Genomic DNA, 22,501 nt, shown 5'->3' on the forward strand with positions numbered 1-22,501 from the left:
CTCAAAATTTAACTATTAATAAAATTAACATAATCCTTACAAGCTAGCTACTGCGGAAATTTGGGGGCTCTAGACTTGAAATAGAAATTTCTCTAAGCTTACCGCTTCTTTTTTGATGCTGTGTACGGCCATGGTTCACCTATTCCGCTCCTGCTCAAATGTCGAGCTATTCGCCGATAAGACCAACCGGCTTCTTTGCGCCCAACTACATGACATCTCTCAAATTCTGACATCTGCGCATACAGTTCGCGCACCCATATGCGAAGCATAGTTACTGTCTACCAGAGTACACGGAATGAAATTCGTCAAGAATTTATAACCTGGAATCGTAATTTCTCCTCTTAAATATCCTGTCAATTGAGCATATCAGATGCGCTGTAGCGACAACCGTTCATTCATTGACAGCCAAAATGTAAAATTTTGCATTTCCCGTTGAAACCTGTATGCATATTAATTTGTGTCCAATTTGCTTTATATCTTCTCGGTGCGTCATGGTACGTCGGTTTTTTTTGTCTAAGAATGTAGTTCAAGGTCGAAGGGCTATAATATGAGACTGGATCGTTTGTTATCGTTTTAAAATAAAAAGCGAGAGCTATACATGCATTTCGTTTAAAAAAATAAAAACATCTCTAGTTTAGAAGAATAAAGTGGTCAGAAAAAACGTTTTGTATACGGAGATGTTTGATTGATGTACTGCAAGCATAAACATTTATTACACATTTTATCAGACAAATCAAGAAAATAAATGATTAGTTATATTGCAATAACTATTAATTTTAAATACATTTTCCAGAAATCGATCAAAATATAAACTGAAATTTTTCGGAAAATCTTGTCTGGAGACAATTTGGCGCCATCATACACCCCATTTGTCCCCCCCCCCATCGCTACGCCACTGATAAAGTCTCTTGAAATTGAAAATCAAGTAATACGAGCTACAGAATCAACAGCAAATATAGCAGAAGAGAGCAACAAAATCCAGTTGTCATAAATTACTTCAAGGTTTGACGACAAAGGGATGAAATGGGACTATATTTGATAAATTTTGAGAGAAAAGCTGAAATCGCTCAGGTTCCTAAGAAAGATTGGGTGGCTTATCTTTTGAGTGTTTTACCTGCCAAAATCTCCAATATATTAGCCAGAGAACCAATTTAAGATGTGATTAAGTACGAATATGTGAAAAATCTAATCTCAAGAAGATCTAAACTTAACAATAAAAAGCTGAAACAGTGCTTATATTGACATTAAAAAACTCCTGAAAAATATTGGAGAAATTATGTGCATGACTTTTATAGTTATTTTTTGGAGTGGATTGCGGATTTAGAAATTAAGACATTTGAGAATTTGAAAGATTTAATAGTTACCGAGCAAAAAGGTTTGAAACTTCAAGAAAATCATCAAAACATGAACAAAATGCAAAGTGGTTATCATAATAGACATAATCCTAAAGAAATCTTCAAAAATTTTAATCCTAAAGGTGTTGGTGTATTTAATTATGGCAAAGCACACTAGGGCTATCTGCCTAAGGGGAGGGATGCCTTTGTGGAGGACTTTCTAAGGGAAACTGGCTCGTATACACGTTACACATGGGGAAAACCACGAAAACGCCCATGCAGCCAGCCCGTTTGCGGGATTCGAAACTTGGACCAAACTACCAGTGTTCAGCGACTTTACCGCTCGGCCGCTGGTGGGCCTTAATCCTAAAGGTATAATTAGGACAGAATGTACTAATAAAATTCATGAAAGGGAATTTGAGAAACGGAAACAATTTAGTTGTTACGAATGAGAATCCTATTCACCTCTTCGACCTCAATGTGATAAACTCAAGAAGAATTTAGAAACTGTAGCGTCCAATGAAACTGTACCCTCAAATGAATTTTACAAAAATAGTTTTAAGGATATTATGGCTCTATATACCAGCTTAGGTAAAGTAAATGACCATAAAACGCCCATACTTAGAGATACTGGTGCAACTTTGAATTTAATTTGCCAAAAGTATGTACAGCTTTCCATGTATACGGGTGAGACCGCGTGGATAGGAACACCTCTGGAAGAACATCCAGTTACCTTTGGCTGAGGTAGAGCTTGAATGTGATCTTGGTCATATAATAACAAGGTCTTAAGAGATTTATTAGATCAAGAAAAGTATCCGCTAGGTAACAAAATCGCTGCATTATATGAAGAAGCAAAACTAGATGAAGAAGTTCAAATTCATATGATAAATGCTGTACAAACTCGTCCTCAACAGCGACGACTAAAAGAAACAGAATATCTGGTCTCAACAGATGAGTTAAAATTCTCAAATTGAACTTAACGACAAAGAAACGCTGACTAAAAGTGAAAGTTTGCCTTCTGTGAATTATGAGCGTTCAGAATTAGAAGGCCTCTCCAGAAATATTTGTGGGAATCATGCCTCAACGAAGCACCAGATGTCGCTCTCTATCACTACTCTGTACGAACTCTCCAGGTTCCAGGATCTTCAGTTGGTTCGAGAAGTCCGAGAGAAGCGGTCTGACAGAATGCTCGTGAAGGAGCTACAACTAGACACTTACTGGTCGCGCGTAGGCGATCGGACTTGGAACTTATCTAAAGTGACCGCACGTAGGTGGTCAGCTGTGACTTTTACATCTCCATAGTGGAACCAGTGTGATTACTCTCCTAAACATATTTAATCCATTTGTACATACTCATTCCGTTTATCTTTTCTTCAATAATTCAGGAATAAAACCTGATGCTTTGAATCGTGAGTGTGATCTCTGTTTGATGATAAGACGTCACCCTCACAACTATGGGGGCTCCAAGCCGGCGAAATTCAGAAAAGGTACTGTGTAAACTTTTCATTCTTTAAGATAGTGATACTTGTGTTTCGTTTTAAAATGAGTTTCTTAAATAATTCAAACAAGAGTGATTTAAAATTAATTGCCGAAAGAATTGGAGAGAATGTTCCAGAAAATGCTAAAAAAGCTGACATTAGAAAAATTATAGAAAATTCTGATGTCTTCAAAACGAACCTTGAATTTGTTCGTGGCGTCGTCAAATCAATCGTCGAGGATAGGACGCCTAAGACAAGTAATGAACACTATCTGTTAGAAATCGAACGTCTTAAATTAGCCCAAATTGAGAAGCAAATTGAGCTAGAAAATTTAAAATCACAATCATTATCGGGTGATAGAAGAAACGCATAGACTAGTGTTGAAAATTTACTGAAAAGCATTAAAACGCTTACAATCTCTGTTCCCGAGCGGCCAGAGGCATTGCATTCGTTTTTCATTTCACTGGAAAATGCTTTTGCCACCAAAGAAGTTCCCAAAGACTTACAAGCTGAGATACTAATTAATTTGCTAGGGGTTAAAGCAAATAATGTTTTAACATATGCAACTGAAGGCGAATTGTCTAATTACGAAAAACTGAGTTGTTTTTAGCTGAATTTCAGCCAACACCAAGAGAGATTGTGAATACCTTTAAAGATGCTCAACGCGCAGCAAACGAGTCGCATGTTCAATTTGCATCGCAATTGACCGCAACATTTGAATACTACTGTCAGGTTAGGGAGACACAAAAGGATTTCAAAAAGTTATTTGATTTAATTGTTGCAGATAAATGTATGAAACTTTGGATTTCAAAACGAAAGAATACATAGGTGTTCGTGAGGGGACAACATGGTTTAATCCAACACAGTTAGGGCGAGAATGTGATTTATATTTTTCATCCCGAGGAAAATCATTGTCTGAAATACATAACCCTAAAGTTCAGTCTAATGAATCGAAAGTACCAAGTGTTCAAAACCAAAATATTAAAAATGACTCATTCCTTCGTAGCAAATCTAAAAATAAACACGATGTCATTTCGTCGACGCCAGAGAGATCATGTTACGTCTGCGGGGGAAGGGGTGAAAATTTTCATTTCGCTAGGGATTGCGGAAAACGTAAACAAAGCGAATCACATAAGGAAACAGAAAGGAAAAAACAAAACAAGTGTTAATAACGTCAGTTTTATTCACGAGTTGCAATATGCTGATATTTTCGTAGAAAATAAAAAAAAAAATAAAAGCACTTATCGATTCAGGCGCTGAAGTTCCGGTCATAAATTCATCATTCATTCAAATAAAGACACCGCTGGACGGTAAAATAATACTTAGCTCATGTTTTGACGAAAAAAAAGAGGCAGATATCGCTAGAGCAGGATTATCTTTAAATAGCAATTCACCAAGGTTAGAAATTATTGTTGCAGCCGTAAATAAATTATCTGTTCCTTTAATTTTAACACCAAACATTTATTCTCAACTTCTAAAAGTAAGTCGGGAAGAAAAACATGAAACATCTAATCCTAATACCAAAAATGATTTTAAAAGTGAATCATCATTACAAGAGTGTTTTTTATTAAATTTTGCAAATGTGATTGACGAATGTGATGTGGATTTCTTGCATGTTACTGATGTGAACATTCGTAAGGATTTATCGTTATTGATTCATAATTATAAACCAAATAAAACTAAAGACACGAATTTAAAAATGAATATTGTGTTAAAAGATGATATTCCAGTATCGCAACGGTCTCGGAGATTACCGTTTGCTGAGCAAAAAATTGTTGATAAACAGATAGACGAGTGGTTGCAAAAGGGGATAATTAAACCATCTTGTTCTGAATACGCATCTCCAATTCTGTTATGTAAGAAACGTGATAAAACACATAGATTATACGTAGACTTCAGACAGTTAAATAAAAAAGTAGTGAAAGATTCTTTCCCTATGGCCCAGGTAGAGGAAGTACTTGATCATTTGGAAGCGAAAGTTTTTTCAACTTTGGATTTGAAAATGGTTTCTTCCACGTTCAAGTCGATGAAAGATGTACCAAATATTTAGCATTCATTTGTCATGCAGGTTTATTTGAATTTTTAAGAGCACCGTTTGATTTGACCACTAGTCCTAGTGTATTTTTAAGATTTATCTATAATGTATTCAGAGAATTAAAAGGGATAATACAGTTGTAATTTACATGGATGATTTTATCATACCTTCCCGTGATGAAAAAGAGGGATTAGAAAAACTTAAACGAGTTTTAAAAGTAGCTTCAGAATATGGACTAGAAACTAATTTTTAAAAACGTCAATTCCTTAAAAGAAAAATTGAATTTCTCGGTTATTTAATTGAAGAAGGTACAATTCGTCCATCTCCAAATAAGACCCTTGCAGTTAAAAATTTTCCTCAACCTAAGAACGTTAAGCAATTGCAAAGCTTCCTAGGTCTCGCAGGCTATTTTAGAAAATTTGTACCTGGTTATTCGAAAAAAGCCAAACCATTGAGTGATATGCTTCGCATTCGTGTTGAATTTGAATTTGGGCCAAGACAGCAGCAGGCATTTGACCACCTTAAAGAACTTTTGAGCAAAAGTCCTGTACTTAACATCTTTCAGCAGGGAAAACCTTTGGAATTACACACGGATGCTAGTAGTCATGGTTTCGGTGCAGTTTTGCTTCAACGCTCAGATGATGGACAGCTGCATCCAATCCATTACATGAGCAAGAAAACATCGCCTCAACAAGAAAAAATGTCAAATTATGAACTCGAAGTGCTAGCGATCGTCGAAGCCTTGAAAAAATTTCGAAGTTATCTCTTAGGCACAAAAATAAAAATAGTTACAGACTGCGATGCATTTCAGAAGACAATGCAGAAAAAAGATCTGACACCAAAGATAGCTAGATGGGCACTGCTACTTGAAGAGTTCGAATATGAAGTTATCCACAGACCCAATCAACAGATGAGACATGTTGACGCATTAAGTAGGCATGCTGTGTGCATGATCACTCGTTAGCAAAGTGAAATCACTGCTAAGATCGCAACAGCGCAACAGGCTGATGAGCATCTTCAATTATTAAAAACTCTGGTCGAGAAAGGACTTAGAGATGACTATCTGCTAAAAGATAATGTGTTACATCTGCAGGATGAGGTCGAGAACTCATCGTTGTGCCGGAAGCGATGGAATTCGAGATCATCCGTGGCATACATAACAAAGGACACTTTGCTGTACAAAAGACAGAAGATCTGTTGAAAAGAGATTTTCATAATTCGAATGCTACGAAGAAAATAGAGCACGTTATAATGAACTGTGTCGAGTGCATCCTCTGTAATAAAAAGCGAGGCAAAGCAGAAGGTCTATTGAACCCAATTCCAAAGTACAATATTCCGTTAAGCACATATCACATAGATTTTGCAGGACCCCTGACATCTTCAGATAAGAGATACCGACATATATTTACAGTGGTAGATGCTTTTACAAAATTTGTCTGGTTTTACCCAGTCAAGACAACATCAATGGCAGAAGCTGTACAGAAACTAAAAATCCAACAAGCTGTCTTCGGAAATTCTTCTAGAATTATCTCGGACAAGGGATCTGCTTTCACTTCAAAGGACTTTGAGGAATACTGTAAAGATGAAGGAATTCAGCACATACAAATCACAGCAAGCGTTCCAAGAGCCAACAGCCAGATCGAAAGAATTCATGGAACCCTTATCCCAGTGCTTGCAAAACTGTCAGTAGATGATCCTGCCAAATGGTTCAAATTTGTGCCTGACGTCCAAAGAATCATCAACAGCACCATCAGTAGATCAACGAAATTCACTCCTTTCGAGCTGATGACAGGCGTGAAAATGAGAAATAAGGCAGACCAAAGAATTAAAGAAATTCTCGATGAAGAATTCCTGAACACCACCATCCAGGAGAAAGAGTCTATTCGTGAAGAGGCTAAAGCGAATATCTTAAAACTGCAGGAAGAGAACCGACGACAATACAATCGACGTCGTAGAACCGCTCCTCTCTACAAAGTCAACGACCTAGTAGCCATTAAAAGAACCCAGTTAGGAGGCGGTCTCAAGCTAAGACCTAAATTCTTAGGACCTTATAAAGTGATCAAGATTAAGCCACATGATCGATACGATGTAGCCAAAGTAGGATCTCATGAAGGACCTGAAGCAACTTCCACTTCAGCAGACCACATGAAGCTTTGGTCTGATGACATCGCAACTTGAGATTATTTTGCAAACTATCTTTCAAATGTTTTGTTTTGTGTATGTGTGTGTGTGCGTGTGTGTGTGCTTTGTGATTTACAGATGTATTCAAGTGTTCGGAGGTCCTCACCTGTCGATGGACGAGCGTGTGGGAATCGTGCCTCAACGAAGCACCAGATGTTGCTCTCTATCACTACTCTGTACAAACACTCCAGGTTCCAGGATCTTCAGTTGGTTCGAGAAGTCCGAGAGAAGCGGTCTGACAGAATGCTCGCGAAGGAGCTACAACTAGACGCTTACTGGTCGCGTGTAGGCGATCAGACTTGGAACTTATCTAAAGTGACCACACGTAGGTGGTCAGCTGTGACTTTTACATCTCCATAGTGGAACCAGTACACATACTCTCCTAAACATATTTAATCCATTTGTACATACTCATTCCGTTTATCTTTTCTTCTATAATTCAGGAATAAAACCTGACGCTTTGAATCGTGAGTGTGATCTCTGTTTGATGATAAGACGTCACCCTCACATATTTAAACAAGATCAGAAGGAGAGTGCCAAATTGAAGCCACTTTATGAAGAAGCTAAAACAAAATCTTCTAAAAGTACGAGGTATATGTTGAAAGACCAAATGCTCTTTTATAAAAAAGAAGATCATGATGGAACACAAAGACTATTGATTGTTGTTCTGGAAAAATATCGGCAAGAGTTGGTGACTCACGAAGAAACTGCAGCCCACCTTGATGAAAGAAAGACCAAAGATGCATTATTTAAGAATTTTTATTGGCCAAATTATTACAAAGATGTCAAGAATTTTGTTAAAAACCTGTGAAAAATGTCAAAGAATTGGAAAGCGACAAGATAAAAAGAAAGCACCTTTGAAAATTGTCCCTGTTATCACAGGAATATTTTTTTTAAATAAATGTTAACGCTTGTGGGCATCTGCCCATTACACCTTCAGGAAATAAGTACCTTATAACTACAATCTGCATGTCTTCAAAATATCTGGATGCAGTTCCTGTCGCAAATCTTTGTTCAACCACGACTGCTGATGCTTTCATTCAAATTTTTAGCCGAATGGGATTTTCAAAGGAGGTCCAAACCAAGCTAAATTTTTTACGAGTGTGCTGACATCGAATTTCCTAGAAAAATTCAGAATTAAAGTTGTACAAAGTTCTGTTTACCAACCACAAAGCAATCCTGTAGAGAGGACACATAGAACTTTAAAATGAATTCTTCAAGTCCCATGTCTAGAATCTGGTCCAGGCTGGGATAAAATCTTACCTCAGACTTTATTTGCTCTTCGAACCACTATTAACGACTGTACCGGTTTCTCATCTGCAGAATTAGTTCATGGCAGAAACTTATGAACTCCAATTATGTTATTGTATAAAAAATTATCTGGTAAAGAAGAGGAAGAAACTACAGTAGTGAACTATATTTTTAAATTAATGAATCGAATAAGAAAATGTCAAGAACTAGCTGTCCAGCACATGGAAGAAGCCAAAGAAAGGCAAAAACTCTGGTATGATCGCAAAACCGTAGAACGTAAATTTCAAAGAAACTTAGTTCTAGTTGTAGCTTCATCGAAGACAAACTATCAGTTAAATGGGTAGGTCCTGAAAAAACAGTTCAACAATTATCAGAGAGAAATTATGTAGTTGAGTTTCCCGAGAAAAATAAAACTCGGGTGTACCACATTAATATGCTGAAACCGTATTTTCAACGAGCAGAAAATACAAACTTGCTATGTTTAGAAGACAGGATAAACGGCTATGAAGCTGAAATACCGAGTCTAGGTTATAGCGCAGATACTGAAATGTCTGAAGTTTTGCGAGGCATCCAGTTGAATTCACTATTATCTGAAGACCAACGAAAAGATTTAAAGCAGTTGATATATAAGTATTCCTGTATTATCTCTAATGAACTAGGATGTACTGACCTTACCAAACATGATAAAACCTCATCGGATGTCTGCCAGACAAACCGAGATTTTAAAAACTGAAGTAGGAAAGATGATAAAACTCAAATTAATAGAACCAGGTGAATCAGATTTTACCTCTTCACTCATACTGGTTGAAGTTCCTGGAAAAGAGGCAAGACCATGCATTGATTACCGTTGCTTGAACAAGGCAACTAGAACACAATATTTTCCCTTGCCAAACATTGAACATTTAGTACAAAAAGTGTCATCTGCCAGATATCTAACTGTTCTAGATCTTACTTGAGGTTACTCGCAGGTCCCCCGAACTAAAAGAGCTCAGCGTTACACTGCTTTTGTGGCAAGTTTTGGAACATTTAAATACTTAAGGCTACCTTTCGGGCTAAAAAAATGCACCACATGATTTTAGCCGCTTGATGGCAGGGTTATTAAGGAACTGTGAAGAATTTGCTGTATCCTATATTGACGATGTTGCAGTATTCTCGCAACCCTGGGAAGAACATTTGAAGCACTTAAAAACTATTTTGAAGAAGATGAAAATTGCTACACTGTATTAAGCCTTCGAAATGTCAGTTTGCTCATACGACCATCAAATATCTAGGTTATGAAGTAGGACAAGGTTACAGAAGACCAGCAGAAATAAAAATCCAACCCATAAGGACATCCCTAAACCTAACATGAAAACACAAATCCGATCATTTTTAGAACCTGCTGGGTATTATCGAAGGTATATTTCTGAACTTTATGTGATTTCTGCGCCACTGACAGATTTGTTAAAAGGAAAATGTTGCAAGCCAACCATAAATTGGACTGATAACTGCCAAAACGCTTTTGAAGAACTCAAGAAACGGTTAACACAAAATCCAGTCTTATACAGTCCGAACTTTTCTCAGCCATTTATCGTTCAGTGCGACACTTCGAATATCGTCATTGGTGTTGTATTATCACAGATAAATACGAAAGGCGAAGAACATCCAATAATACTTCTTAGCAAAAAGTTTTCATTTACTGAACAGAAATACAGTACAATCGAAAGGAAGTGTGCTGAAATTGTCTTTGCAGTACAAAAGTTAAAATTCTACCTAGATGGACCTCATAAGTTCATTATTCAGACTGATAATAATTCTCTAGCATGGTTGAATAAAAACACTGGGACTAATCCTAGACTATTACGATAGGCTTTGATACTTCAACCTTTTAACTATGAAGTTGCGCATAGAAAGGGGATGCACCATCAAAATACTGACAGTTTAAGTCGTCGTATCCAAACATCTCACAACTAAACATATACATTCTAGGAAGTTTAAAACTTCATTGTTTAAATTTTTGTAATACAGTCAAAAGTCGTTAATCCGGACTCGTCGGGACTTCGGCGGTTCCGGATTATCGATTTTTCCGGATTATAGATCATCAGTTTAAATCTGGTAAGATGGCATGCAGAAATTACAAAATTAAAAATATGAAACCGTAATTTATTAAATAAAGAACAATTATGATCTAAAGGGTATCAAAATTTACAAAAAGAAAAAGCTTAATATTTATTTGTTTACTTTATTAAACATTTCCTTCAATGTAAGTTGCTTCGTTTCATGTGATAATACTTTCTCTTTAATTCTATTAAACAGACATAATTTCTTGTTTAGTTACAAAGTTCTGCTGTTCAAGTCCTATAATTGCTGTGTTGAGAATACCGACTAATTTGTCAATCGAAATGTTTTCGTTTTCAATAACCTCTGGGTCACTTTCTTCACTATCGGAAGCGAATTATAATGACGAGGAACTTGATTTAAATCATATCAAAGACGGAGTATATCGAGATGAAATACTACACTTAGTACGGAATTATAAACCAAATAAAATAAAAACATCTGCTCTGAAGATAAGGATAGTGCTGACAGATCAACTTCCAATCCGCAGCGTAAAATTGATAAACAGATTTCGGATTTCAAAACATACTTTCGCTTTGTAGATACAAATTACATATTAGTAAATATATATCAGAAATTCTATTTGACATAATCTTTCTAATCTATCATAATCTAATAATGACGTTTCTGCCCCCTCCCTCTGCCGCAGAGCAGCGTGAAATTGATAAACAGATTTCGGATTTCAAAACATACTTTCGCTTTGAAGTAAATATATATCGGAAATTCTATTTGACATAATCGAAAGTTCAAGCTTACTTTTATAAAATTGCTCTAACAGTCTGCAAAAAATAATAAGCCGGATCCAATTCGAAGATTAAGGAACAACGCAATCTGCAACATTAACTGAATTAGATAACTTTAGCTTAGCGTATAACTCCGTTACACATTAAACGCGCATGCGCACAAACATATTCGCAGCTGTAAGGGTCTTATGCGCTCTCGTAAACGCCTGTGCGCATGCGTAAACGCGACGCATGGGCAGAAAGTTTGTAGCTTTGAGGTCCGGATTATAGATCATTCCGGATTATGGGTGTCCGAATTAACGACTTTTGACTGTATTAGAATATTACATTTCATATGTTTATTTAAAATGCTTCTTTGAAACACTTGTACTCATTTGATCAGGTATCTATAACTTTATGTTACAGATATGCTTGAACATCTTTCTCTTATTAAAAAAAAAAATTAATGTATTTAAACTGAAAATTTTTCTTGAAAGTTCGATCAAATTGAAAGAGAAACTTTTCTGAGGGAAGGAATTTAGGACTGTAACGTATTTGTGTTGCTATGCTACCATCATAATTCCACTAAGAAATGTAAAAAACCACACACAAAGAATAGCCGCAAATGATGCACGCAATTAAAAATGTTTTTTCAGTTATTCTGTAAGTTTTGAGTAATAAAGTTGGTTGTTATTCAAAAATGTTGAGATTTCTTTAAACTTCATTACAGTATAAATGTATATATTTTCTTTTTCTACAATATTTTAGAGTCTGAATCATATGAGAGAATATATTTTTAAATATTTCATTCTGAATGGAATTAAATGTTGTACTTTCCCAGAATGCACTAATTTTATATTTACATTCAGACATCAAGTTTCAGACTTTTGACTTAAAACATGTTCTTAGATATATTCATTATAAAATTCAAATTTTCTAATAAATTTTTTTTGGCAGAGCATTCCATACCTCTCTTACCAATTTTAACCAGTTTAATAGTTTTCTAATAATATAATAAATAACAATTATCCATTTCACATTTAAACATTAAGCTCATTGTCATTAACTATCTTGATTGACTTGTTCTGCATACCAACACTGCTTCATTTTTTTAACTTCATTTAAATTTCATTTTTTAAACTAATTGATCTAAATTCAAAAATACTCAAAATTTACATATTGCAAGATAATCCAAAATGTAACAGTAAGTAAAATGTTAATATACTAGTTAATAATATTGACATCACCCTATTTTCAATTCCTATTAAGTTGTTATAATAATGTGGCACTTTCACATGGTCACATCCCTTTGATCGCCCATGGCACTTTCACCGAATTGACAAATGTTTCTGCATATAGTGTTACACAAATATATGGTTACAAATGAAGGAAAATTTAACTTATTAGCATATCTGTCTATCTATTTATTAATTTTAACAAGGATTACAGGATTTGGAGGTAATTTCATTTTTCAGTTAAAATAAATAAACCCAAAGTGATTATTTCTCCATTACATGAAAATAAAATGATGAGTTTAAAATGAATAATTATTATGCCTCTCACCTAAATATTTTTAAAATGAGTATATTACAGTATTATGATGAAAAAGGAATTACATTTTAAAAAAAAAAAAGAAGAAGAAGTATACAAATTCTTACGCTTATAGCAGTTAGTTATAAGGAAATTGAGCTTTAAAGTGTATTGTATTTTTGTGATATTTCAACATTTTAAAAGTACCTTAACCCTCTGAGCGGCACAGGACTTTAGATCCAACATGAAAACCCATATCTAAACAGCATTTATTAATTAAGTTTGTATAATAATTTATTTTAGTCCGTATTTTCATAAACTTACATTCATTAAGATAGATGATATTTACATTATTAAAGAAAGTAAGAAAGCAAAATATCTTAAATTATATGCCAATATATGCCAAGTAAGCCAGTCATAACACTCAGAGGGTTTATTTATCATTCTTTACATATAACACAAACGTTTTACTAAAAATCTATGTTTTTGTCGTCCAGTAGCGGTAAAAGTATAGTTTAGGGTACCCCTTGGCGAAACTTGGCGATTTTTGGCGGTACATGAATACCGATTTTGTGCAATTCTTTGACTCATTATTTTGGCTCGCGAAGCTGCGATTTTTGCGCCAAAAATCGTCGCTACACAAAGCCAAAATAACAAGACAAAAAATTGCACAAACTCGGTATCCATGTACACATCAACTTATTTTCATTTAAAAAAAACATCGCGGAATTGCACAAAAATGGCATTGCGCACTCCTTTGACTTTATCCATGTACACATCAACCTATTTTCACTTAAAAAAAAATCCCCGAATTGCACAAAAATGGCATTGCGCACTCTTAACTTTATCCATGTACAAGTCGACCTATTTTCACTTAAAAAGAAAATCCCAGAATTGCACAAACTTGCATTGCGCACTCCCTTTACTTTGTCCATGTATACATCGATATATTTTCACTTAAAAAGTCAAAGGAGCACCAAATTCTACAATATAGGCAAACAAAAAATACATAATCTTAATAAAATACATTTTAAACCAAACAAATAAAAGAACATAAAAAAGGAAAAATATGTTATACATTTAAGCACTAACAAAAGCAAATATTCACTTACCATGATTTTCGAGTTCTCTTCGTACACCCAGAGCCACGTAAAAATCAAAATATCAATCATACTCAAATTACATTTTTCAAACCAGGTACTTTTTCTGATCGAACGCTTCACATAGTGACCATCTGAACCTTTCTTTCTAGAAACCCATTCAAATCCATCTAAACGGTTTTTACATTCGACTAGATGCTTATCCTTCCTACATACAGGTCACTTATAATGGCTACTAAGTAAACCTTCATTTACACACCAGTCAATTAAGCTCTTTTCCCTTTTCGCTCAAAATCGTACAGAAACTTCAAATTAATCTTACTACATTCGGCCATTCTACCATCTAAAGAATCAAACCAACACACACCACCCGATTACGTCACAATAGTGTTTCCAGAACAATCAACTACTCAGGCTACCATAATGAAACAACAGCTTGGCGATAAATCAAACAACAACTTCGCCATAATACAAGGGGTACCTTAAAGTCTACTCTACCCTCAAGTAGCTTATAACTTTATAATTTTTTTTATTATAAAACAAATTCATAATCAAAATTGGTGTTACAAGTTATCGAAAAATAATTAACATGAGATATTTGCATAAATGCAACTATACAAATTGCTGTTACAAGTTATCAAAAAATAATTAAGATGTGATTTTTGCATAAATGTAACTAAACTATTTAAATTGCTATTACCCAACCAACACTGAATGTTTCTTTAGCAAATCTTTGGAATATGGTAGCAGGTAGTTTGGCGACATTTTGGTAAGGCGATAAAAGTTACTAGCTAGGACTTTAGTAGTGTACATGGATAAAGTCAAGAATGTGCGCAATGCTATTTTTGTGCAATTCTGGGATGTTTTTTTAAGTGAAAATAGGTCGACGTGTACATGGATGATACCGTGTATGTGCAATTCTTAAAAACGTGGCAAGCAGTTTGCGATTCAGCACTTTCTCCCAATTTAACACCTAATCTTCGTCATGATTAAGCATTTTTATTCCATAAAAGTTCTAGCATAAGCATAATTCGGCTAGCAGATAGTTGAAAAAAAATGTTGAGTAAAAAAACAAAAAAAAATTCTTTTACTTCGTAAAAACAAATGGTGTCCAAAACAAAACTAGAAGGTTGCTGAAGCAGGGTTGGTTGCCAAATTTTCGCCAAAAAAACGCCAAGTTAGCATAATCCAAAGATTGACCGTTTCTTTCATGTGGAAGTGTCCCTGATTTTTTATTTGTGTGGAACTGTCATGGGTGGAAGTACCACTAAACCACTGTCAACATGCTCTGGATGTGAACGAAACACACATGCTTTGGAGACCAAAGTTCAGCAGCATTGCGTAAGTCATAGTGAGGGAATGGCATCTTCTTTTATTCTTACCTCCATGATAAGATCAAATGACTTGTTGCCACAGCTATGCAGCCCATGCTTACATCACCGATGTCACCTAGCAGCATTATATGATGTCACTAACATCTTAAGAATTGCCCTACTACATACATGTTGACAGTTTGGAATTCCTTCTTCATAATTTCCATTTAATGGGATCTTAGAGTTAGTTGTGTGTTTATTTCAGATGTTATCTAGAACAGAAAATGCTTGGGCTTTGAATTCCCTACCTACTTCCAACATCCATCTACTTTTAACAGTCAGTTTTATCATTTGTCCACGGTTATGCTTTGAAGATATCATTTAGCCTCCTTTTATGTAGCTTGTCTTAAAGGCTGAGCCAAAAGACTGTGACTCTCGCTCACCCAAAAGGTCTTGCTGTTTCTGTAACACACACTTCAACAATCATTACTCTTTGAAAGGCCTGTCTAATCTGATATTTCAGCATCTCTCAGAGAATATTATAGACACACGCAACATCTATGACAGATGTTAACAGATTGACACTAACCCCCGTCATGGCCACTAGACAGCAGATTTCAGTGACAAATGACTTCGCCATATTGCAAGTTATAAATGCAGTGCATATTTTTCACAGGTATTCATATTATTTTTACTTCATCTGAATAAGACAATAAACATGCATTTATTTTCCAGTTCATAAATTTTGAAAGCATACTTAATATTTATGAACGAGCTTTCAAATTATTTACCTATTTCATTACTTTTATAATGAAATAAGTAAATGTATGTAAAATGTTTTTGTATAAAATAATTACCAATTATTATTTCTCATTTTTTATCAAAATTCATTTGCTAAAAGATAGAATTTTTCATGCACTATTTATAGTAAATACTTATTTATTAAAGAACTGAGAGAAAGGGGTGTTAAGAAATTTTACCATGAAAATTTTTAACTACAAATTTGCTTACCAGATGACATTTCAATCATAACAGAACTCATAATATTGGCTGAATAAAACAGCCTAAAGCCAAGCACTGCCTGTAGATAAACTAAGGTAAATGGATAGTAAAAAGATAAGAATCTTTAATACATATTAAAATACATAATTTTTTCACATTGTGATTGCGATGGATGATCTTGTTATACCTATGAATTCAGTTAGCCTCAAAATCAAAAATCACAGGACCCACAAATCTTAAAAACCATCACACCGAGGGTGATGAAATACTCAACAATGAGAGTGCTGAATTACTCCATTTTTGCCAAAGTTGAAAGTTAGACACAATGAGTATTACAAAATACAATATTTATCTTTCAAGTTAGGACTAATGTTATTTTCCAAGGGTCAGTATAATGCAATTATAGTTCAAAAATACAGCCATATATGTAAGACATCAAGGTATAATCCCATATGATGCACACACTATAACTAAAAATTTTATAGAATAAAATTTATTATATTAAACTCTACAATTTCATGTATTTCTGTACTATTTGCATTAACAAATTCTAAATTCACTGAAATTTCCTTCGATTTTTATATTTAACATAATGTTAAAATAACTTGTTTAATCTGAATTTAAATAAATTCAAATTTTTGTATAATTTTGGGTTAAAGTGCAGAATCGCTTACTTATTTGTTTGGCGCTTTGGTTGATCTTTAGATTATGGTAACTTGGCGATTTTTTGGCGAAAATTTCGCGACCAACTCTCCTACAGCAACACTCTATTTTTTTTTTTCCCGCCGCCATTTTGTCTTCACGAAGTAAAGACATGTTTCTTTTCTTTTTATCTACTGAACACTTCTTCCAACAATCTACTAGCCGAATTACACTTATGCTAGAAATTTTATCTAACAAAACTGCTTAATCATGACAAATATTCACTGCAAAATTGGGAAAAAGTGCACAATACCATACTCCTTACGCATTTTTCAAAATAACACATACACATAAACCATGTACACGCCGAGTTATTTTTACTTAAAAAAACATCCCAGAATTGCACAAAAATGGCATTGCGCACACTCTTCACTATATCCATGTACACTGCTTTTTTCTCATAAATTAGAAAAATTTCACGAAAATACATGACAATTTTATGAATCTTTAAACCCGGTAAAAAGAACATATATGAAATTATCTGATCGCGAAAAAGTATATACCCTTTCCAAATATGAACATTTCCACATATAAAATAAATAAAATATCCAAAAACTTTTACCTCTAAATCATCTATTATATTATAAACATCACCAACGAATTCATACCGCAAACATTACAAATACTTAGTGCCAAATATTTAAATTATTTCCATGCACGTTTACTTCAACTAAAACATATACCAAATTCCTACAAACATAAAATTCACAAAATAACTATCATTTAATTAAAATATAATTAAATTCAAAAACACTACTTAAAATATAAATAAGCACATACATTAAATTAATAAAAATTAGCTTACAATCCTAATTACTTTAAACTAAATCATTGCTAATAACTATTTTTCCAATAATACCAAATTACTTTACTTCCACCTTACATTTAGAACAATGCATAAAAATAATATCCTCAAATAATTAAAAATACTAACTTACCCAATCTTCTTCAAAATCTTGCTTACATGGTGGATACACTTTTATTATGGATTCAATAAAATTATAATTAAAACCATGTACCCTTCCTTACACTCCATTTCACAAAATGTCCATTTTCACCAAATTTCTTGCACCGCCATTCAAACTTATCAGTAATATCCTTCCTTTCACACAATCTCATTTCATTCCCACATTTTGGACATTCATACTTATCTGCAATTAAACCTACAGTCATGCACCATTCAACCAATTCTTTTGAATTATCACACAAACGCATTAAAAATCTAGAATTCACTTTAGACAGCGCCATACAATCCCAAAATTATTCAACCCTACTTCACACAACACACAATGAAGCTTAATACAAAATAATATACAGCCACAGATATTTTTCCAAATTCCCCCCTTTTCCGATTAAAGAACCGTAATTTGTCCATTAATATCACATGACATATCCCAAGATCTCTAGTTTCCCTCACACAAAATAATGTGTAATCGGAACTGAGTACTGCTCACATTATTACCAAAGTCCCAGGTAGTAACCTTTATCGCCTTCAAACTGTCGCCAAACTACCAGTTACAGTCAAAAGTCGTTAATTCGGACACCCATAATTCGGAATGATCTATAATCCGGACATCAAAACTAAAAACTTTCTGCGCATGCGCCGCGTTGACACATGCGCAGAGGCGATCACGCGTGCGCGTAAGACCTTTTACGACTGCGCATATGAGTGTGCGCAAGTGCAGAATACGTTTTCGCGTGCGCATTTTATGTATAATGGACGTATAAGCTAAATAATTATCTATTTCAGTTAATGTTGATGATTGCATTGTTCCTTAATTTTCGAATTGCACCCGGCTTATTATTTTTTGCAGACTGTAAGAGCAATTTTATAAAAGTAAGCTTAAACTTTCGATTATATCAAATAGAATTTCCGATATATATTTGTTAATATGTAAAGGATCTAAAGCGAAAGTATGTTTTGAAAGCCGAAATCTGTTTATCAATTTCACGCTGCTCGGCGGCGGGCGCGTAATGAATTGGAAGTTGATTTGTCAGCACTATCCTTATCTTCAGCGCAGATGTTTTTATTTTATTTGGCTTATAATTCCTTACCAAATGTAGTATTTCATCTCGATATGCTCGGGCTTTGATATGATTTAAAACAAGTTCCTCGTCATTATAATTCGCTTCCGATAGCGAAGAAAAGTGACAGAGGTTATTGAAAACAAAAAAATTTCGATTGACAAATTAGTCGGTGTTCTTGACACAGCAATTATAGGACTTGAACGGCGGAACTTTGTAACTGAACAAGAAATTATGTCTGTTTAATAGAATTAAAGAGAAAGTATTATCACATGAAACGAAGCAACTTACATTGAAAGAAATGTTTAATAAAGTAAACAAATAAATATTAAGCTTTTTCTTTTTGCAAATTTTAATACCCTTTAGATCATAATTGTTCTTTATTTCATAAATTACGGTTTCATATTTTTAATTTTAGAATTTCTGCATGCCATCTTACGAGATTTAAACTGATGATCTATATTCCGGAAAATCGATAATCCGGAATCACCGAAGTCCCGACGAGTCCGGATTAACGACTTTTGGCTGTACCATATTCTAAAGATCAGCCGGCGCTTTTTTACAAGAGTAAGAAGAATTGCCTTTTTGTCAATTTTCTTTGACTTTTTAAGTGAAAATAGGGGTTTTCATCTGCAGAGAACCCGTTGGCGCCGTTGCATTTTTACTCTCCAAGCTTGCGGCTCATCGAACGCGATATTTTGTAAACGTGGTTTTCAGTGTATGTAAATTCAAGTTAGCAAACAATGGTAGTAAAAATTCACAGATAATAAGTATGTAGATGTAAAAATAACAGGTTAAACGTGATATACGAAAATAAAGTTGTATTAAATTTAAGTTAGCATAGAAAACAATGTATTAAACATAACGGAAAGTAAAAATTCATTTATAAAAAATAAAAATTAGTATTCTTATACTTACGTTTACATTATTATACTTATATGTATTTTCTCTAATTAATATAGAATACTAATATTTCTATTACAAGTGTATTTTTTCATTATTAAGTACTTTGCCTGTTGATTGATTTATTTCGGTAAGAGCCATGCCCATGTAATAAATTAATGAATGCATTACCTTTAATACATCCGTTTTACATACTTTTCAGTTTTTTTTTTTTTTTTTTTTTTTTTTTTTTTTCAAGCTACTTGCATACAGCTCATAGCATTTTACGTTGAAACAAATACCTGTCCTTTTTCATAATATATTTCACAATACAATACAAGCAATTTCAAATTTTCTTCAGTAGCATTGTTGATAAAACTAGAACTTTATACATTTTAAAATTATTATAGGGGTTGGAAAACTCATGGTTCTGCGTGCTTACAGCTGTTAATAATTACGAACATAACGTGAACAGCCATGTTATAAATTAGCAATCACCCCTCCTGCCATATTTTCTTCCTTTGATCCCGAGCTGACGAGCCGAGAATCGACATATTTCGACGAAAACTTCTTTAATTATGCGAAAATATTGTTGTTCGTTGTTCAAAAAAATTCAGAAAAAATAATAATAAATAGGAGAAGAATAATATGAATCTCCAAATGCGTACGGCAACCTTCGCACAAGCGAATATGATGAATTAGCTAGGTTACCAGGTTTGAACTATTATCGCCAAATTTGGCGATGTTTACATTTACCGGGTTCTCTGCGGAAGTGCTTCCGAAAATAGGTCAATGTGTACATGGTGTTTGGTGTATTTAATTATGGCAAAGCACACTAGGGCTATCTGCCTAAGGGGAGGGATGCCTTTCGTGGAGGACTTTTTAAGGGAAACTGGCTCGTATACACGTTACACATGGGGAAAACCACGAAAACACCCATGCAGCCAGCCCGTTCGCGGGATTCGTACCTCGGACCGAACTACCAGTGTTCAGCGACTTTACCGCTCGGCCGCTGGTGGGCCCAATGTGTACATGGATAAAGTCAAGGGAGTGCACAATGCCATTTTTGTGCAATTCTGCAATGTTTTTTTTTTTTTTTAAATGAAAATAGGTCAATGTGCACATGGATACCAAGTATGTGCAATTCTTAAAAACGCGTCAAGAAGTGCGAGATTCTGCACTTTACCATAATTTGGATCTGGAAAAGAGCCTCAAATTTCAAATAATCAATACCTTTATTCATCTATCACAGAATATTTTATTTTTCTTAGAATTTTTTCTTTATTTCTTTGTTTTGATCTGTTTTGATGATCATTAATCACTGGATAAAATATATCAAAACAGCACATTTATAACCCATTACGACTTCTGTTGTGCAACCAACACATCAAGTTACTCAAGAATTTTAAAAACATCCATCACACAAAAGTCATCTTGGACATTTTATATTAAATCCATAATATGCAATGAAATCCTACTGTGGTGTAGCTTGAATAAAAGCAAAGCTCGGAAACATACGAAATATTAATAGTGATAAATTACTCAACAATTTAAATTACAACTTCTTTTAAAAAAAACTTTATTGGAAGGTCCCCCCCCAACCAGACAAGCAAAAAAATAAATACATAAATAAAAAGAAAGAAAGAAAGAAAAGAAAAATACCTAAGCTTAAAAAATAAAATATTTAAAAATTTTCTCATATACATGTTAATAAAGCAAACAGTAAAGCATGCAAATTCTTCTAATAATAAAAATGTGGATGTTCCTAGTTTTAATCTAACATTTTAAAAACCTAGCTGGGAAAATCTCCCAGATGTGAAAAAATACTTACTATGTTACAGTTAAACTAGTTTCAATCCACGAACTTTTACGGATGTAAAAAAAGAAAAAAAACGCATCGATTTCACGCACCACTCCGTGCACCCACCTTTCGAAAGTAAACAGACAGACAGACAAAGTAGACAGGTCTCTTGTTGTGCACCGACTAAGTCTTTCTGCCCCAATGGGCGAAAAATCAATAGAAAGGGGGCAATTTCGATATCAAAGGAGAGTAAAAAGGACCTTCGTATATTTTGTATGAGTTCGAAAGGCCAGGAAGAAAAGACAAAATAAAATTTTAAATAAATGGCCCAAAGAATAATAGAGGGGAAAAAAGGGGGTGCGAGGAGAGCAATTACTAAAGACCTGACAATGACAGACGCTGAACAACCCCGCAACCCGGAAAAGATAATACAAGAGTGGATGGGTTTTGAACAATCAGCTTGCTTCCTGCACTGGGAAAGATCCTAGAGAGGATTATCAGCAGAAGACTACAGCCAGCTCTAAACCAACACCTCCTTATAGGTACCTTCTATAAGGAGGTGTTGGCCTGGCCCCAACCACCACCCCTGTTCTTATTGGTTGCCGTTTATGACGTCAGCCTGAAAAGATCATGGACCTTATAAGAAATAGACTAACCTAAACGGGTTTTCTCCCTCGTCTGAGGCGTTGCCGGCTGGCGTATTTCCAAACCCTACCCCACTTTTCAAATTTTTGACGTCACGGAAATATCGACTAGTTTCACCTGGCAAGAAGCCTACCCCACTTTTGACTACTACGGCGCGCTTTCGAAAGAATTGTGCTACTGAATAGTGTGTTTAGGTGCTAATTGTGAGATTTTCGCAATTTAAATTATTATGAGTGGGAATTTACGCAAAATCTTTAGTGAATGGTTATTGTTTAACGCCGTAGTGTATTTGAGGAAAGAGGAGAATAATTCACTGCTGATGTATACTGATTGTTCATTATAACACTTTATGTAGTTTTCATTCAAAGCGGATCTCAGATAATGTGCCGTGTACTAGAAAAAT

General features: G+C 34.5%; 1 protein-coding gene across 2 annotated transcripts in view; it reads right to left on the reverse strand.

The window, feature by feature from the left end:
* Positions 1-21,618, reverse strand: part of LOC118197614 (nucleolar MIF4G domain-containing protein 1-like) — a 156,178-nt gene extending 134,560 nt beyond the window's left edge. For both annotated transcript variants that reach the window (XM_085811575.1, XM_085811574.1), the window contains exon 1: positions 21,484-21,618. The gene's annotated coding sequence lies outside the window, so the exon portion shown is untranslated. The remainder of the gene's footprint in view (positions 1-21,483) is intronic.
* Between the last annotated feature and the right edge of the window lie 883 nt (positions 21,619-22,501).

Source organism: Stegodyphus dumicola, chromosome 2 (genome assembly GCF_044657685.1).
Source record: "Stegodyphus dumicola isolate Sdum_Otavi_A_Nest chromosome 2, ASM4465768v1".
NCBI lineage: Eukaryota > Metazoa > Arthropoda > Arachnida > Araneae > Eresidae > Stegodyphus > Stegodyphus dumicola.